Source organism: Thunnus thynnus, chromosome 20 (genome assembly GCF_963924715.1).
Source record: "Thunnus thynnus chromosome 20, fThuThy2.1, whole genome shotgun sequence".
Taxonomy (NCBI): Eukaryota; Metazoa; Chordata; class Actinopteri; order Scombriformes; family Scombridae; genus Thunnus; species Thunnus thynnus.
In genome coordinates this window covers 23,820,878-23,836,875 of record NC_089536.1, presented here as the reverse complement: position 1 = coordinate 23,836,875, position 15,998 = coordinate 23,820,878, and the positions used below count along the sequence as shown (strand labels likewise).

At 40.4% G+C, this 15,998-nt stretch overlaps 1 pseudogene; it reads left to right on the top strand.

Annotated features, from left to right (window-relative positions):
• The first annotated feature begins 1,115 nt into the window (after nucleotides 1-1,115).
• LOC137172169 (myosin heavy chain, fast skeletal muscle-like) lies at nucleotides 1,116-15,194 on the top strand (annotated as a pseudogene).
• The last annotated feature ends 804 nt before the right edge of the window (nucleotides 15,195-15,998 follow it).

Sequence of the window (15,998 nt, the reverse complement as noted above, 5' to 3'; positions counted from 1 at the left end):
ACAAATGAGATAGATTGTGTTCGATTTTTTTAGAGGTGTTGGTAGGCATATCTTTAAAGTCACGCTAACTAAGCTACTGTAATGTTAAGCTAAACAAACTATGTTTTGACTGTTGCTCCACACTTAATGTACAAGTATACAAGAATAAAAGTAGTATCAATCTTCTTCTTTTGCTCTCAGAAAGAAAGTGAACCAAAATGTTGAACTATTTCTCAATATCTTATGTACTGAATTGAAAAAAAACTCTATAGAAAGTTTCACATTGTTCTTTACACCATTCAAAATGTAAAGTTCTTATAGCAACCTTTCCCTCTGTCAATCATATGTTCTTGATTTTCCTTACTATACACCAGTACATCTTTCAAAACTGATCCTTTGGGGGATGAAGGCAGGAGAAGAGAGAGGACTCCAAATCTCGAACAAGACCATTAGTCCTCTGTAATCTCTAAAGCTGGCCTAGTAGGATTCTGGAGGGAATTTCTATTGAGGGATTCATCAGACGTGGCTTATTATAAAGCCTGTCAAACCAATTGCAAGGGTTACAGATCCATTTTATCTAATATTTCAAAACAGTTTAATAAGCCTCTGAGGCGGTGGTATGTCCAACAGTGCTACAATGTGTACATACACAAAGCATCTACATAATGTAGTGTGACGTCTGAAATAACACATGCTATCAACCTTAAACCCAGCTTAGCATAAGAGGCAGGGTGAAACAACTAGCCTGGCCAAAGTGAAAAAACAAAACAAAACAATAGAAAACACTAAACAAAACAACTGCCTACCAACATCTCTAAAGCTGATTTATTAACATTGTGTTTCACTTGTTTACAGACAAACAGGAATGTACTATTTGTGGTTTAAGGCAGACTTTTGTCTTGTAATTATTTCTTGGCATGATACATTTGATAGAATCTGTTTCTTGCACTATACAACAACCAATATAATTAATGAGTTTTGGGGTAATAGTAGGAAGTAGTGTTAGCTTATGCTAAGCTAGGCTAACAACACCCTGACTGCTTCTTATCTCACTCTAAGAAAGAAAGAAAATAAGTGAAACTGTTTCTTTAAATGACATTAAAACACTAAGTCATAAAGAAGGGTTGAATGGGAAAGTGCAGTTGTTTTACTGTATAGTTTTTGTTCTTTGATGAGAAATTTTGATTTTAATAGACCATCCTTGTTATGTGAAGGTCAAACAAACAGCCTGTCTGAAATTCTTCAAAAGCTGCCTGCAGTCCAGATGCATCCTTAACACCACTGTCAGGTCATAGTCAAGATCAAGATGCTTTACAATTACTCTATATTGCTCTCTTGGAACATTTCATCATCTACATGAATGCTGTATCTCTGGCAGAGGTCACCCTCTTCTGGCATTCATTCTTTTCTTGAGCTGCAGTTGCTCCCCGCCACGGGTTCATGACAAAAGCTCAGCAACATCTCCATGAGATCACATGCCAAACTAATCGCTTTTCTCCTCCCACATTCATTGGGAGCTTTGACCTAAATATAGGTGTTTGCTGTCTTTCCTAATGCAACAAGAGGGGACCTTATAAAAGCAGTAAGGGTCAAAGCCGTCCACATTTTTCAGTCAGGATTTCTGCTGGTGAGGGCATTTGTCTGTTTCATTGTAGTGTTGTTGTGATAGATCCTGTTAGACTTATTTCTACTTCAGGTATTTCTTCAGCCAACAGAGGTAAGAATTGGTATCGGTTTCAATGGTTGATATCAATCCTGCAGTTATTAGAATGACAATTCTGACACTTAACCCTGGACCTTTCAGTCCCCTCTGGGGTGTGTTGCAGAGATGAGTTTGGACGCTGAGATGAGTGTATTTGGGGAGGCAGCCCCGTACCTGAGGAGGCCTGAACGGGAGAGAATCGAAGCCCAAAATAGGCCCTTCGATGCCAAAACTGCAGTGTTTGCAGTGGATCCAAAGGAGCTGTTTGTCAAAGGCACTCTGCAAAGAAAAGAGGGCGGAAAAGCAACAGTTAAAACTGAAGCAGGACAGGTATAGTGTTAGCTGTCGAGGAGGTAAATCACCCTCTCCATATTGTTTTGCTTTTGATTAAAAGGGCATGTCTCTCTTCCCCGTCACAGGTTGTAACAGTGAAGGATGACGAAGTCTTCCCCATGAACCCACCCAAGTTTGACAAGATCGAGGACATGGCCATGATGACCCACCTCAATGAGGCCGCTGTGCTGTATAACCTCAAAGAGCGCTATGCAGCATGGATGATCTATGTGAGTAATGCAACATTTACTGTAGTTGATGATGGTCATTCCCACACAATGTCAGTGGAGCTGTTGCTCGATAGGAGCATTACTACTACCACTACTACAGCTACTATTGCTACTAATACTACTACTACTACTAATAGTGCTAGTAGTTTGAATTGAGAAAGTAACTGTTTTTAGAAGATAGTTTGAAAAGAGAAAAAATCATTACAGGGACTGGAGGGCAGTAATACAACAAAAGGAAAAAAAAGTGGTCTTACCACACTGGTCTTCTTATAGGAAAAGTGGTTCCCCTCATTTTGAACGCATTAAGATGTTTAAAATTTACATGAAGACATACTTTTAACACTTTATGAGGCCTGATTTTAGCCTGTTTAGACGCAATAACGTGGTGTGTGAAGACAAAAAGATAATGCATAATAACATGCATGATAGGCCACAAGTTTTTGATTATAGCAAGTGGCTTAAAATACTCTCCACCACCATCAACAAAACACTAGAAGGGGGAATATTTTCAGGAAGAATAGTGTTCATCCCTACAGTAGACTTGAAGTATCTATAGCACTGAAGCTTTTCAAGAGGCTTGTGGGGCCAAAAACTGTGCGAAGACTGTAAGTTGTCATCTGTCCACTATATGTCGAAAGAACTTCCATTTGTCAACCAAATTTTGCCTGCTTTTAACCAAGATGTACGAAGACCATACCTACTCAAACAAATGTTTTGATTTCATTGTAGACCTATTCTGGGTTGTTCTGTGTCACTGTGAACCCTTACAAGTGGCTCCCAGTGTACAACCAAGAGGTAGTGGTGGCCTACAGGGGCAAAAAGCGCATGGAGGCTCCCCCACACATCTTCTCCATCTCTGACAACGCCTATCAGTTCATGCTCACTGGTAAACTGTGTCTGCAAAAACTGTGTTGTTACAGTCAGTATTACGTTCTGATTCGAAGTATAGCACTGTTCTAATATGACTGTGCTGTTGTTTCTTTTAGACAGAGAAAACCAGTCTATCCTTATCACGTAAGCTGCAAGTTTATACATGTGCTACAGCCTATCCTTGATACTTGTATTAAAGAGGAGATAAAACATATCTGATGGGTGTTTTTTCCGTTCTGTAGCGGAGAATCAGGTGCAGGAAAGACTGTCAACACCAAACGTGTCATCCAGTACTTTGCGACAATCGCAGGGTCTGGGGACAGGAAAAAAGATGTTGCTGCCTCTGGCAAATTGCAGGTGACATTTCACACTCTTTCAAATGGTGTTACAACTGGTCTACTAATAACCTTTCAGTGCATTTATTCATAGTCAAATCACTTTGCAATATAATATTTCGTTTCTCCTGTTGGTGTAGGGGAATCTGGAGGATCAGATCATCTCTGCTAACCCACTACTGGAAGCTTTTGGAAATGCCAAGACTGTCAGAAATGATAACTCTTCACGTTTTGTAAGTGAAAAGATTGTGATTTTGTTAATACCAGGGTGGGAGATTAGCACCAGCCACCAGCCACCAGCCACTAGCCAAATGCTGGTAAAATATGAAAGTGGCTGGTAGATTTGTCAGTTTTTGGTAGATGTCCACATTTTAAAAAGTTTTTCCCACCCTGGTTAATACCCACAACTGATTTATCATCTTGTTGACCATTAACTATCATCTTGACTATTTCCCTCACAGGGCAAATTCATAAGAATCCACTTTGGAACCTCAGGAAAACTGGCTTCTGCTGATATTGAAACTTGTGAGTTAGATTACAATGGAGACATGTAATGTTTTGTTTGTTTGTGTGAGCTCACCTTGTTTCTTTTTGGTAGATTTGTTGGAAAAATCCAGAGTAACGTTTCAGCTGTCTGCAGAGAGGAGTTACCATATTTTCTACCAGATCATGTCCAACAAGAAGCCAGAGCTGATAGGTAACATGCAGTATAGGGGGACAGAGTTACATTTTGAGCAAATTATCTACTTTGAATAATTTTGAAAAAAAGTCATGATGTTGTTGGTAAAGTTATGTTCATAGTATGCGCATGTGGCAAGGCTTGGATTTGACTGGCATGTTGTTTTTCTTCCAGAGACTCTCCTCATCACCACCAACCCCTACGACTTCCCATTTATCAGCCAGGGGGAGATCAGTGTGGCCAGTATTGATGATAGTGAGGAGCTGATGGCCACGGATGTAAGTCAAATTTGCAATCTTTTTTTTTCATCCTTGATAACATGCACTGGGACTAACATAAGCTCTGTCACAATGTGCTTTCAGAGTGCTATTGACATCCTAGGCTTCACTGGAGAGGAGAGGATTGGCATTTATAAACTAACAGGTGCTGTGATACATTATGGGAATATGAAATTCAAGCAGAGGCAGAGAGAGGAGCAGGCAGAGCCAGACGGGACAGAGGGTAATTGTTATTCATGTTGTGTTAGTCATGTTATCTTGTTCTTACCTCTTATCTATTAACATTTCTTCTCTTTCACTGTATCACACTCTCTTTTATCATTTTCCTTTTTCAGTGGCTGACAAAGCAGCTTACTTGATGGGTCTAAACTCTGCAGACCTGCTGAAGGCGCTGTGTTACCCTAGAGTGAAGGTTGGAAATGAGTATGTAACCAAAGGGCAGACTGTTCAACAGGTACATTTATGTTGTAATAAAGTACTATAAAAATTCCTATGAAACTAGTTATGATTTCTGTATTATTCCTTACAAGTGTTAATACACACATGCAAAAGTATATGTTAACCTTAAGCCAGTACTGTAATGCTAGGAAATGATGCAGATAACCATCATATCCTTCAGTTTGAGAAAAAAATGCTGCGATAACCTCAAAGCTGCTCCACTTAATATTTTTGGGCAGGCAGCTATTTTCATCAAAAAACTGACAAACACACTGTACACTGCCTGCCCAGCACCAAATGGCAGGCAAAGTTAGCAATGAGCTTGTGAAGAAGCTAAATATCTAGCAGCTTAAGAGACAGATATATCCTTCCAGATTTAGTGGAGACCAAAACAGCCAAAAGGAGAGTAAGTATGGGACTTGCTTTCATCAGGTGCACAGAAACACAACTGACAGAATGACTTCATGAAAATATGTCAAATGTTGTGGAACTCTTCTGTCCCCAAGTGGTCAGAAAGATTAATGGAAAATAATAATGGGTCATGTAATATTTTTTGTTGTTTGAAGGTCTTACTTCTCAAATATGTTTCACTGCAACATATCATTGTTCAGGTCTACAATTCCATTGGTGCTTTGGCCAAATCAGTCTATGAGAAGATGTTTCTGTGGATGGTCCTCCGCATAAATCAGATGCTGGACACCAAACAACCCAGGCAGTTCTTTATTGGGGTCCTGGATATTGCTGGGTTTGAAATCTTTGATGTAAGTTTGCATTAACCACTGTATTTACTGGAATTAATATTGAATAATATTGTCATGCTCAAATGGTTTTGTTTTGCAGTATAACAGTCTGGAACAGCTGTGTATCAATTTCACCAATGAGAAACTGCAACAGTTTTTCAACCATCACATGTTTGTGCTGGAGCAAGAAGAGTACAAGAAGGAAGGCATCGAGTGGGAGTTCATTGACTTTGGGATGGACCTGGCTGCCTGTATAGAGCTCATTGAAAAGGTTAGTTCACACAAAAATGATATTATACAAAGTTGCAGAGAGAAATGCATTTGATGAAGTGAGATGTTTTGTGTCAAAACAAATCTTTTAACCATTTGTCCTCAACAGCCAATGGGCATCTTTTCCATCCTTGAAGAGGAGTGTATGTTCCCCAAGGCATCAGACATTACCTTCAAAAACAAGCTGTATGACCAACATCTTGGGAAATCCAGCAATTTTCAGAAGCCCAAGCCTGTCAGAGGCAAGGCTGAGGCTCACTTCTCCCTTGTGCATTATGCTGGCACTGTGGACTACAGCATCACAGGCTGGTTGGACAAAAACAAGGATCCACTCAATGAAACTGTAGTCCAACTCTACCAGAAAGCCAGCCTCAAACTGCTGGCCTTTCTCTATTGTTCCTATGCTTCAACTGATGGTAAGAACATGAGACAGGTGGTAGGCTCTTGCGAGTCTGTGAACACTTTTTTGTATTTTAAGCTCCCACTGTTTAGCCTTATAATGTAGATAAAAACATTGTTCTTTTAGAGAACACTGGTACTGGTGCTTCTGCAAAGAAAGCAGCAAAGAAGAAGGGCTCATCCTTCCAGACTGTGTCAGCCCTCTTCAGGGTAACTGCATATTAAAATAATACTGGATGATCTTAAATTTGTAAGAGTAACTTTAATACAAATAATCAAGTTCAGCAACAACAGTTGTGCTTTCTGTAACAAAGTAATGACACTGATTATCTCTGACAGGAGAACCTGGGAAAGCTAATGACAAATCTCAGGAGCACCCATCCTCATTTTGTTAGGTGTCTCATTCCAAATGAAAGTAAAACTCCAGGTATTTCAGTAATATCATGTCATAAACCCTCAATATCTGACCATTTCAATGATATGTCAGGCATCTTTAATGTAATGTGGCTCTGGCTGACTTTTAGGGATTATGCAACACCATCTGGTTATCCATCAACTGCGATGTAATGGTGTGCTGGAAGGAATCAGGATCTGCAGAAAGGGCTTCCCCAGTAGAATCCTGTACGGGGATTTCAAGCAAAGGTAAGGAACAAAGTTTAGGTTTGAGAAAAATTTAAAACTTTTCTCTGATGAGAGTTTTTCTTGTAGGTACAAAGTATTGAATGCCAGTGTGATCCCTGAAGGACAATTCATTGACAACAAGAAAGCTGCTGAGAAGCTCTTGGGATCTATCGATGTGGATCATACACAGTATAAGTTTGGTCATACAAAGGTAAACTATTTTCAGTATGACTAAGGGCCTCAGTATGTTTCAAACTAAGTGCTCGTCAGATCGTCTTCAGATGTCTAAAAATCCCTTTCCAAAATCGGATTAATGGGTGCTGTGCCCGACAATTTTTTAACTTTCTGAAACAGACCATGGCCAGATGTGGAGAGTTGTGAAAGTAGTCAGGGTATGAACTTCTCTCTCAAGCTCTAATTTCATTCTTCATATAATTACCTCCCTCACCTTTTGCATGAACAACCAAGTGTGGCACCCTGAAGTCTGAAAGTCTGTGCCAATATCCCCATTTGTATGATTCTGGCATTGTGACTACAAAGACTCACAAAAGAAAGAGAGAGAGATAAGAGAAACAGTATGATGCTGCCCATTGGAGGCAGCAAGTGCTTTGTCTCACCAGAGTTTGAGTGTGGCTATTTGGAACAGGTATACCCAATGTTGCCGTTAGATGTCATACAAACATACAAAGTATTTTTCAAGCATACTGAGCCCTTTCTATTATGAAATGATGTTAACATTTTTTGGTTTATTAATGTAGTATCCGAAAGTATCTCAAGATGTATATACATTTCTATTTTCTGTAGGTGTTCTTTAAAGCAGGGCTTTTGGGTCTACTAGAAGAGATGAGGGATGAAAAACTGGCCTCTCTCATAACCATTACTCAAGCCTTGTGTCGTGGCTTCCTCAGAAGGAAAGAGTTTCAGAAAATGATGCAGAGGAGGTAATCATAGTTATGGTAGATTGATCACAGATAATCATTCTAATGTTTGCTACATTGTGGCTGGTGTAGTATAATGAAAAATGTACTCATCACATGGAACCCAAGAACTAAAACTGAACCATATCACTCTCCAGAGAATCCATATACATTGTCCAGTACAACATTCGCTCCTTCATGAATGTAAAACATTGGCCATGGATGAAGCTCTACTTTAAGATCAAGCCACTCTTGAGGAGTGCTGAGACTGAGAAGGAGATGGCCATCATGAAAGAGGAATTTGCCAAGTGTAAAGAAGATTTAACCAAAGCTGAGACCAAAAGGAAGGAGCTGGAAGCCAAAATGGTTTCCTTGCTTCAGGAGAAGAATGACTTGTGCTTGCAGATTCAATCTGTGAGTAAAATAGTATACTGTACACAATAGATACAGCCATTAATGTAAGTCATGAGGAAGTAGAGCTGCATGCTACATAAATGCAAATGGTGTTTTTGGTTAAATAGGAAAGTGAGAGTCTGGCAGATGCAGAGGAAAGATGTGAGGGACTCATAAAGAACAAGATTTTGCTGGAAGCCAAAACCAAAGAACTCAGTGAGAGACTGGAGGACGAGGAGGAGGTGAATGCCGAGCTTACCGCTAAGAAGAGGAAGCTAGAGGACGAGTGCTCTGAGCTGAAGAAAGACATTGATGACATGGAGCTCACCTTGGTTAAAGTGGAGAAGGAGAAACATGCCACTGAAAACAAGGTGTGTGTCTTCTGGATGATCATCTGAACACCAGGGTAAGAGATTCAAGCATTCACTCACACTTTTTGCTACACACTTCAGGTGAAGAATCTGACTGAGGAGATGTCCTCTCTTGATGATACCATCGCCAAGTTATCTAAGGAGAAGTTGGCCCTGCAAGAGGCACACCACCAGACACTGGATGACCTGCAAGCAGAGGAAGACAAAGTCAACTCTCTAACTAAAGCCAAGGTCAAGCTAGAGCAACAAGTTGATGATGTAAGTCTATGGCTGTTACCTTTTTGAAATCATAGCATGTGTGACTTGAGAATTTGACTGAAAATATGTCCTTGCGTTAGCTTGAGGGCTCTTTGGAGCAAGAGAAAAAGGTCCGGATGGATGTCGAAAGGGCCAAAAGGAAGCTTGAAGGAGATCTGAAACTAACTCAAGAATCCATGATGGATTTGGAAAATGACAAGCAACAGCTAGAGGAACGTCTTAAAAAGTATGTATCAGTGCTGCAGTGTCTAGGCATTGTGATTAGTACTTTACACATGCTCTAATCACATGGTATGATTTTGCATATTAGAAAAGACTTTGAGTTCAACCAACTTGTATCCAAAATCGAGGATGAGCAGAGTGTGGCTATGCAATCTCAGAAGAGGATCAAGGAACTTCAGGTAGTTTGAAAAAATTTAAATTTAAATGAAAATGTTCCAAATCAATGAATCATCCTGAATTTTTGTTGTTTTTCTCAGGCACGCATTGAAGAGCTGGAGGAGGAGATTGAAGTGGAGCGTGTTGCCAGGGCCAAGGTGGAAAAACAGAGATCAGATCTCTCCAGGGAGCTTGAGGAGATCAGTGAGAGGCTGGAGGAAGCTGGAGGAGCCACCACCGCTCAGATAGAGATGAACAAGAAGCGAGAGGCTGAGTTTCAGAAACTGAGACGAGACCTCGAAGAGTCGACCCTCCACCACGAGGCCACCGCTTCAGCTTTGAGGAAGAAACATGCTGACAGTGTGGCTGAGTTGGGGGAGCAGATCGACAATCTGCAACGGGTCAAACAGAAACTGGAGAAGGAAAAGAGTGAGTACAAGATGGAGATTGATGACCTTTCCAGCAACATAGAGGTCACGGTCAAGGCAAAGGTAAGCTAGACCAGTATAGAAAGTACATGTAATCAAAATATCATGATTAACAGTTTAATTAATTATTTTATCAATGATATCAGATTAATTATGAGAAGCTGTGCCACTCTCTGGAAGACCAACTGAGTGAATACAAGACGAAACATGATGAGAACACCCGTCTGATCACTGAAATAAATGCTCACAGGGCAAGACTTCAGAATGAAAATGGTAGGCAACTGAGTTAAACCTTGTTTAAATGACTTATGGAGTCAAACACTTCTCTCTTTTTAAATTTTTCAATTATTCAATCTCTTGATCAGGTGAGTTTTCTCGTCTTCTTGAGGAGAAAGAAGCATTACTCTCCCAGGTGTCGAGGGCTAAGCTTGCCTTCACCCAACAAATTGAGGAACTCAAGAGACAGGTTGAGGAGGAAACCAAGGTTTGTTGCATTACTACACTCAGTACATCCAATAAGTGTCTGTGACATCAGTGATATTCAATGATATTCAGTAAGCTAACTGATTAGTTTATCTGGGTAGCTAGAGGCTTATAGGTAGCTTAAATGTCAGAAGCTTTGGTAGGCTAACAAATTTACCTCCTTAACTCTTTAAGGCTAAATTAATTTTTTTCCCCCCTTTTTCATCTGGTTTCATTTGACTTAGCAAAAATAATAGTCATTTTTTGTGTCCACCAAGGAGGTTTAAATGAAAAGTTTGACATTCCTATTTGCTTTTTGGCCAAAACTTAGATGAAGAGATTGATGCCACTCTCATATATCCATATGTGAAATATTAAGCTAGAGCCAGCAGTCAATTAGCATAAAGACTGAAAGCAGGGAGAACAGCTTGCCTGGATCTGTCCAAAGTTAAAAGAAATATGCATACTGGCCAACACAATTTAGCATGTTTGCTTAATCTGTACACAACCAGAAATTATATGCAAAGTCATATGCTGGAACTAAAGTATTTATTGGTCGTGCTGGTGTGGTAGTAGCCGCCCCTGCTTCCAGTCTTTATGCTAAACTAATGGCTCTAGCGTTATATTTAGCCAACAGATATGAGAGTGGTATTGATCTTTTCATCTAACTCTCAGCAAGCAAGCAAGCCCGTAAGTGTATTTCCCAAAATGTTAAACTACAGCATTCCCTTAATGAGAAGGTTCAAAATAATAAGAGGGAAATTCTGCCTTTAACAAATATTTATTTGACTATTAGTTAAATTTGCAAATTTGCCTCTCTGTTAGGCTAAGAATGCCCTTGCCCATGCTCTCCAATCTGCCCGTCATGACTGTGATCTGCTGAGGGAGCAGTTTGAGGAGGAACAGGAGGCCAAGGCTGAGCTCCAGAGAGCGATGTCCAAGGCCAACAGTGAGGTGGCCCAGTGGAGAACCAAATATGAGACTGATGCCATCCAGCGCAACGATGAGCTGGAGGAGGCAAAGTTAGATTTGTTCTCATACATATAGATATTTAGATTTTTGAGATATTTGCAATATGGGGAAATGACTGTCATTACTGATATGTAATTTTGTTATCCCCAGGAAAAAGCTTGCTCAACGTTTGCAAGAGGCTGAGGAGGCCATTGAGGCTGTGAATGCCAAGTGCTCGTCTTTAGAGAAGACAAAGCAGAGACTGCAAGGAGAGGTGGAAGACCTCATGGTTGATGTGGAAAGGGCAAATGCTCAAGCAGCTGCCCTGGATAAAAAGCAGAGAAGCTTTGATAAGGTGAGAGGGACACCCTGCAAGTCAAGTCAGTGTAATTTTCATGTTTTATGGATGAATCAACTGAACCTTGAACCTTGAAATATGAACAAAATGTGTTACAGTCAAGTACCAATCTTCATTGAGACACATGTCTGTTTTCTACATTCTGCTGCTGATTGGTACATTTCTACATTAATGCAGCAACAGCAGTTTGCAGGGAATTCATAGAAGAAGAACTGGATAACTGTGATTATTAATGATAAACTTCATGATTTTCAGACAAAATAGAGTGCCACCTACAGAAACACATCACAGCAATGACCACACTGCACCTTAAGACAAAGCGGTGCAAAGTTAAAAAAAAACCCCTAAAATATCAAGGACCTTAAGCGTTATGCAATCGAATATATTTTGTTGTTTTTAGATACTTTCTGAATGGAAACAGAAGTATGAGGAGAGTCAGGCTGAGCTGGAAGGGTCACAGAAGGAGTCTCGCTGCCTCAGCACTGAGCTCTTCAAAATGAAGAACTCTTATGAGGAAGCTCTGGAGCAACTTGAGGTTCTCAAACGAGAGAATAAAAACCTACAACGTATGTACTTCATAGTAAAACAATAGTGATTTCGTAAAAAGAATTCTACGGTATAAGGGTGTGTTCATACTTCGAGTTTTTTGCTTTCTTGAAAGGCAAGATGTCAGCTGTTCATATTCCCAGTGATTGATATCATAAGTATTGATTTTTGTTTGTTTCCATATGCGTGGTCATTTAAGAAATGTCATGCATTTTTTATATTTTTAGAGGAAATCTCTGATCTGACTGAGCAACTGGGAGAGAATGGTAAAGCCATTCACGAGCTGGAGAAGACTAAGAAACAAATTGAGACTGAGAAGACAGAGATCCAGACAGCTTTAGAGGAGGCTGAGGTAACTCAGTGTGATAGAATTATTATTAACGTCTTGCAATCAGATTTCTTTTGGCACATTTTATGTCATCAGTGTACTCCTCTTATTTTCATCTTCACAGGCTTCTCTGGAGCACGAGGAATCCAAAATTCTCCGTATCCAGCTGGAGCTCACTCAAATCAAGGGAGAGGTCGACCGCAGGGTGGCAGAGAAGGATGAGGAGATTGATCAGATGAAACGCAACCACCAGCGCACTGTAGAAACAATGCAGTCCGCCTTGGACGCTGAGACACGCAGCAAGAATGATGCCCTGAGAATCAGGAAGAAGATGGAGGCTGACCTCAATGAGATGGAGATCCAGCTGAGCCACGCCAATCGACAGGCCGCTGAAGCCCAGAAGCAGCTGAGGAACATACAAGCCCACCTCAAAGTGAAATACTGTTGTAGCACCTTCAGTACAAAAATATCAGGTTTAGATTTTAAACCTCATTTTTGGAAAATCATAAAACTTTTACCATGTTTTCTCTCTGCAGGAACAAACCCTTCACCTGGATGAGGCCCTGCGGAGCCAGGAGGACCTGAAGGAGCAGGTGGTCATGGTGGAGCGCAGGAGCAGCCTAATGCAGGCAGAGGTGGAGGAGCTCAGAGCTGCTCTGGAACAGTCGGACAGAAGCCGCAAATTAGCTGAACAGGAACTGACTGATGCCTGTGAGAGAGTCGCGCTGCTGCACTCTCAGGTCAGCAGCATTATTACAATCTTAATGAAGGCCATTGAAATCTAACAGGTCATCACCATGACGTTAGATATCTGTACTTCAAATTAAACAAATGTTAATAATATATCTTCACTGGGTTGATGGGGTTGCCATTGAAGAATAATTAAGTAATTATTTGATGAGGTGATGGTTTTCAAAAGTGCTTAAAGACATTTCTGGCTATCGAAGATGGCTCAATGATCAACATTTCAGCTATTGAGCCTTAAGGATGCACAAATCAATATTTTTATATTAATAATTGATCCCAGTGACAATCATACAGAGAATTACCATGCAACTCTGCAGTTCCCCTCAGCTCTACAGTGCATTTTAGCATCTTTAACTCATTATTTTGGTTTGGCAATCAACCTCCTTTCCAGCAGCTGCAGACAGCTGTTTTCAGCAGGAAAACTACGATAAACTGTACACTACCTGCCCAGCACCAAACAACCGAATAACAAAGTTAGTAACTAGCTGGAGCATTTAGCAGCTTAAAAGACAGATACTTTTCTTTCTGTTATTGGAATATGAATTGTATTTGTCCAAATGAATGCTAATGTTGCTGCCTATGTGTAAACAGGCAAAGTTTGCTAATATGTTAACCACATCAACTATAAGGACATATTATGTCATACATGTGTGATGTTCTGGTTGTTGTGGCTTCTGTTTATGAGCATAGCTCTGTGAAGGCTTGGCATAAGTTATTTTCTATTTATAGTTAGTTAACTGTCATTTGGCTGCAGAACACCAGTCTCCTCAACTCCAAGAGGAAGCTGGATGCAGATGTCAGCCAGCTGCAGGGCGAAGTGGAGGACGCAATCCAAGAGGCTCGCAATGCAGAGGAGAAAGCCAAGAAGGCAATCACTGATGTAAATATCATGCACTTCAAATCTCTTTATATCCAGATATTATAGCTTCATATGGTGTGATAAGTAACTGCAAGAAACAGTGATAATTATCAAGCAGTCTGCCCTTATGAATGCTACTGTCAGTTTGATTATGAGCATTAATTAGTTACTTGTAATGAAAAATGATAAAAGAAACATCAGCTTAACATGCTGTGTAAATGCAGGCAGCCATGATGGCAGAGGAGCTGAAGAAGGAGCAGGACACCAGCAGCCACCTGGAGAGGATGAAGAAGAACCTGGAGGTCTCTGTGAAGGATCTGCAGCACCGTCTGGATGAGGCTGAGAACCTGGCTTTGAAGGGGGGCAAGAAGCAGCTCCAGAAACTGGAGGCTCGGGTATCACACTTGTTCATGTGAGATCAGAAGCATTATTGAGAACAGAAATCACATATGAGGTTGAGTTTATGGGGTTTGGACTTTATCTCGTAGGTGCGTGAACTAGAAGGCGAAGTGGAAAGTGAGCAGTTAAGAGCTGCTGATGCTGTCAAGGGAATCCGTAAATATGAGCGGCGAGTCAAGGAGCTCAGTTACCAGACTGAAGAGGACAAGAAGACTGTTCTGAGACTGCAGGACCTGGTAGACAAACTGCAACTTAAAGTGAAGGCATACAAACGGCAGAATGAAGAAGCTGTAAGATCTTTTTAACTGCCACAAAAACACATGAGAATTACTGTTTTTCATTATGATCATAGCTCATTATGGTTTGTTTGTTGTTTTTTTTGCTACAGGAGGAGCAGGCCAATACTCATCTTGCTAAGTTGAGGAAAGTGCAGCATGAGCTGGAAGAGGCACAGGAGCGGGCAGACATTGCTGAGTCTCAAGTCAACAAGATGAGAACCAAGAGCAGAGAGTTTGGAAAGGTAACATTTAATGCATTTATAGTTTAATATAATTAAAACATCATTTGAGTGTGAAAGTTCATTCCTGTCCTCAAATAGTAGTTCTAGTTGCAGTTTCCATCTTTTCTGTATCCAGTGAACTCCTTAATTCAGAAAGTTAAATGGTTACATCAATACTGCTTTTGTAAATGACCATTACAAACTTTTATCTATCTGTATTTTCCTTTAATTTCCTTTCCTTAACTTCCATTTCCTTCTCTGTCCTATCCTTTCCTGATTCAGGCTGCTGACTCTGAGTAGGCTTTGCAATGATGACATACAGAACATCCTCTATGCAACTTCTTAGCACAAGAAAACTCAAGAAAATTAATAAACCTTATTGTTTTGCTGTGGAACTGTAGCAGAATAAAGTGGTGTGAAGCATAAGCTCTGTCTGTTTATTTTTCTGCACGGTGTAAGTTTATTGCACGTCACACTGTGAGAACAATCGAGTAAAATACTTGTCCCAATCTGTGTCAGAGTGTGATATCAGTTTGGTCAGACAGTGCAATGAATGTGTGGTGAATTGTAGCACTATGATGTAAATAGAAAAAGGACATGAGAGCAGATAAAAATAAGCCATCTGCATCAGCTCAGATGTTTGTAAAATGTACTTATCCATTTTTCATGACTGTCTTTGTGACTAACAACACAGATGAAAGGAGACTTAGCATTTATCATAGTTCTTGGTGTATTAGCAGACTAGTATAAGTTTTGTAGTGCCAATTAGCGAGTGAGAGAACTCTCTGTGACAGATAATGAGTTTTGTGGCAGGAGTGTGCAGTTTATATAAGCTCCAGCTGAACTCCTCAGTGTGCAGTTTCCATCTAATTTGAGCAACTGTTTGCAGAGATCAGGACAGATCCCCGCAGAATGCCTGCTGACATTTACATTCTGAGTTTAAATAGCTGTCCTCCTCAGTGTCACTCATCTACATACAATGCCTAATGCTAGCATGAGAGCAGTGGATTAACCACGATTAGACCAATATAATCAAAGGGCCATATGGACCAATCAGAAAGCATCCAGAGGATTCATTTAAGATGGCGCGTGTATTTAACTGTGTCATGCCATCCATGAACCTGTTTGTTTAGTGCGCCAGACAGAGGGACTCTGCACTTGCCTGTGTTGTTTTGTCAGTGACTCAAAGTCCTCATCATTACAGGAATTTCATTTGTCTGAGAAGCAGAT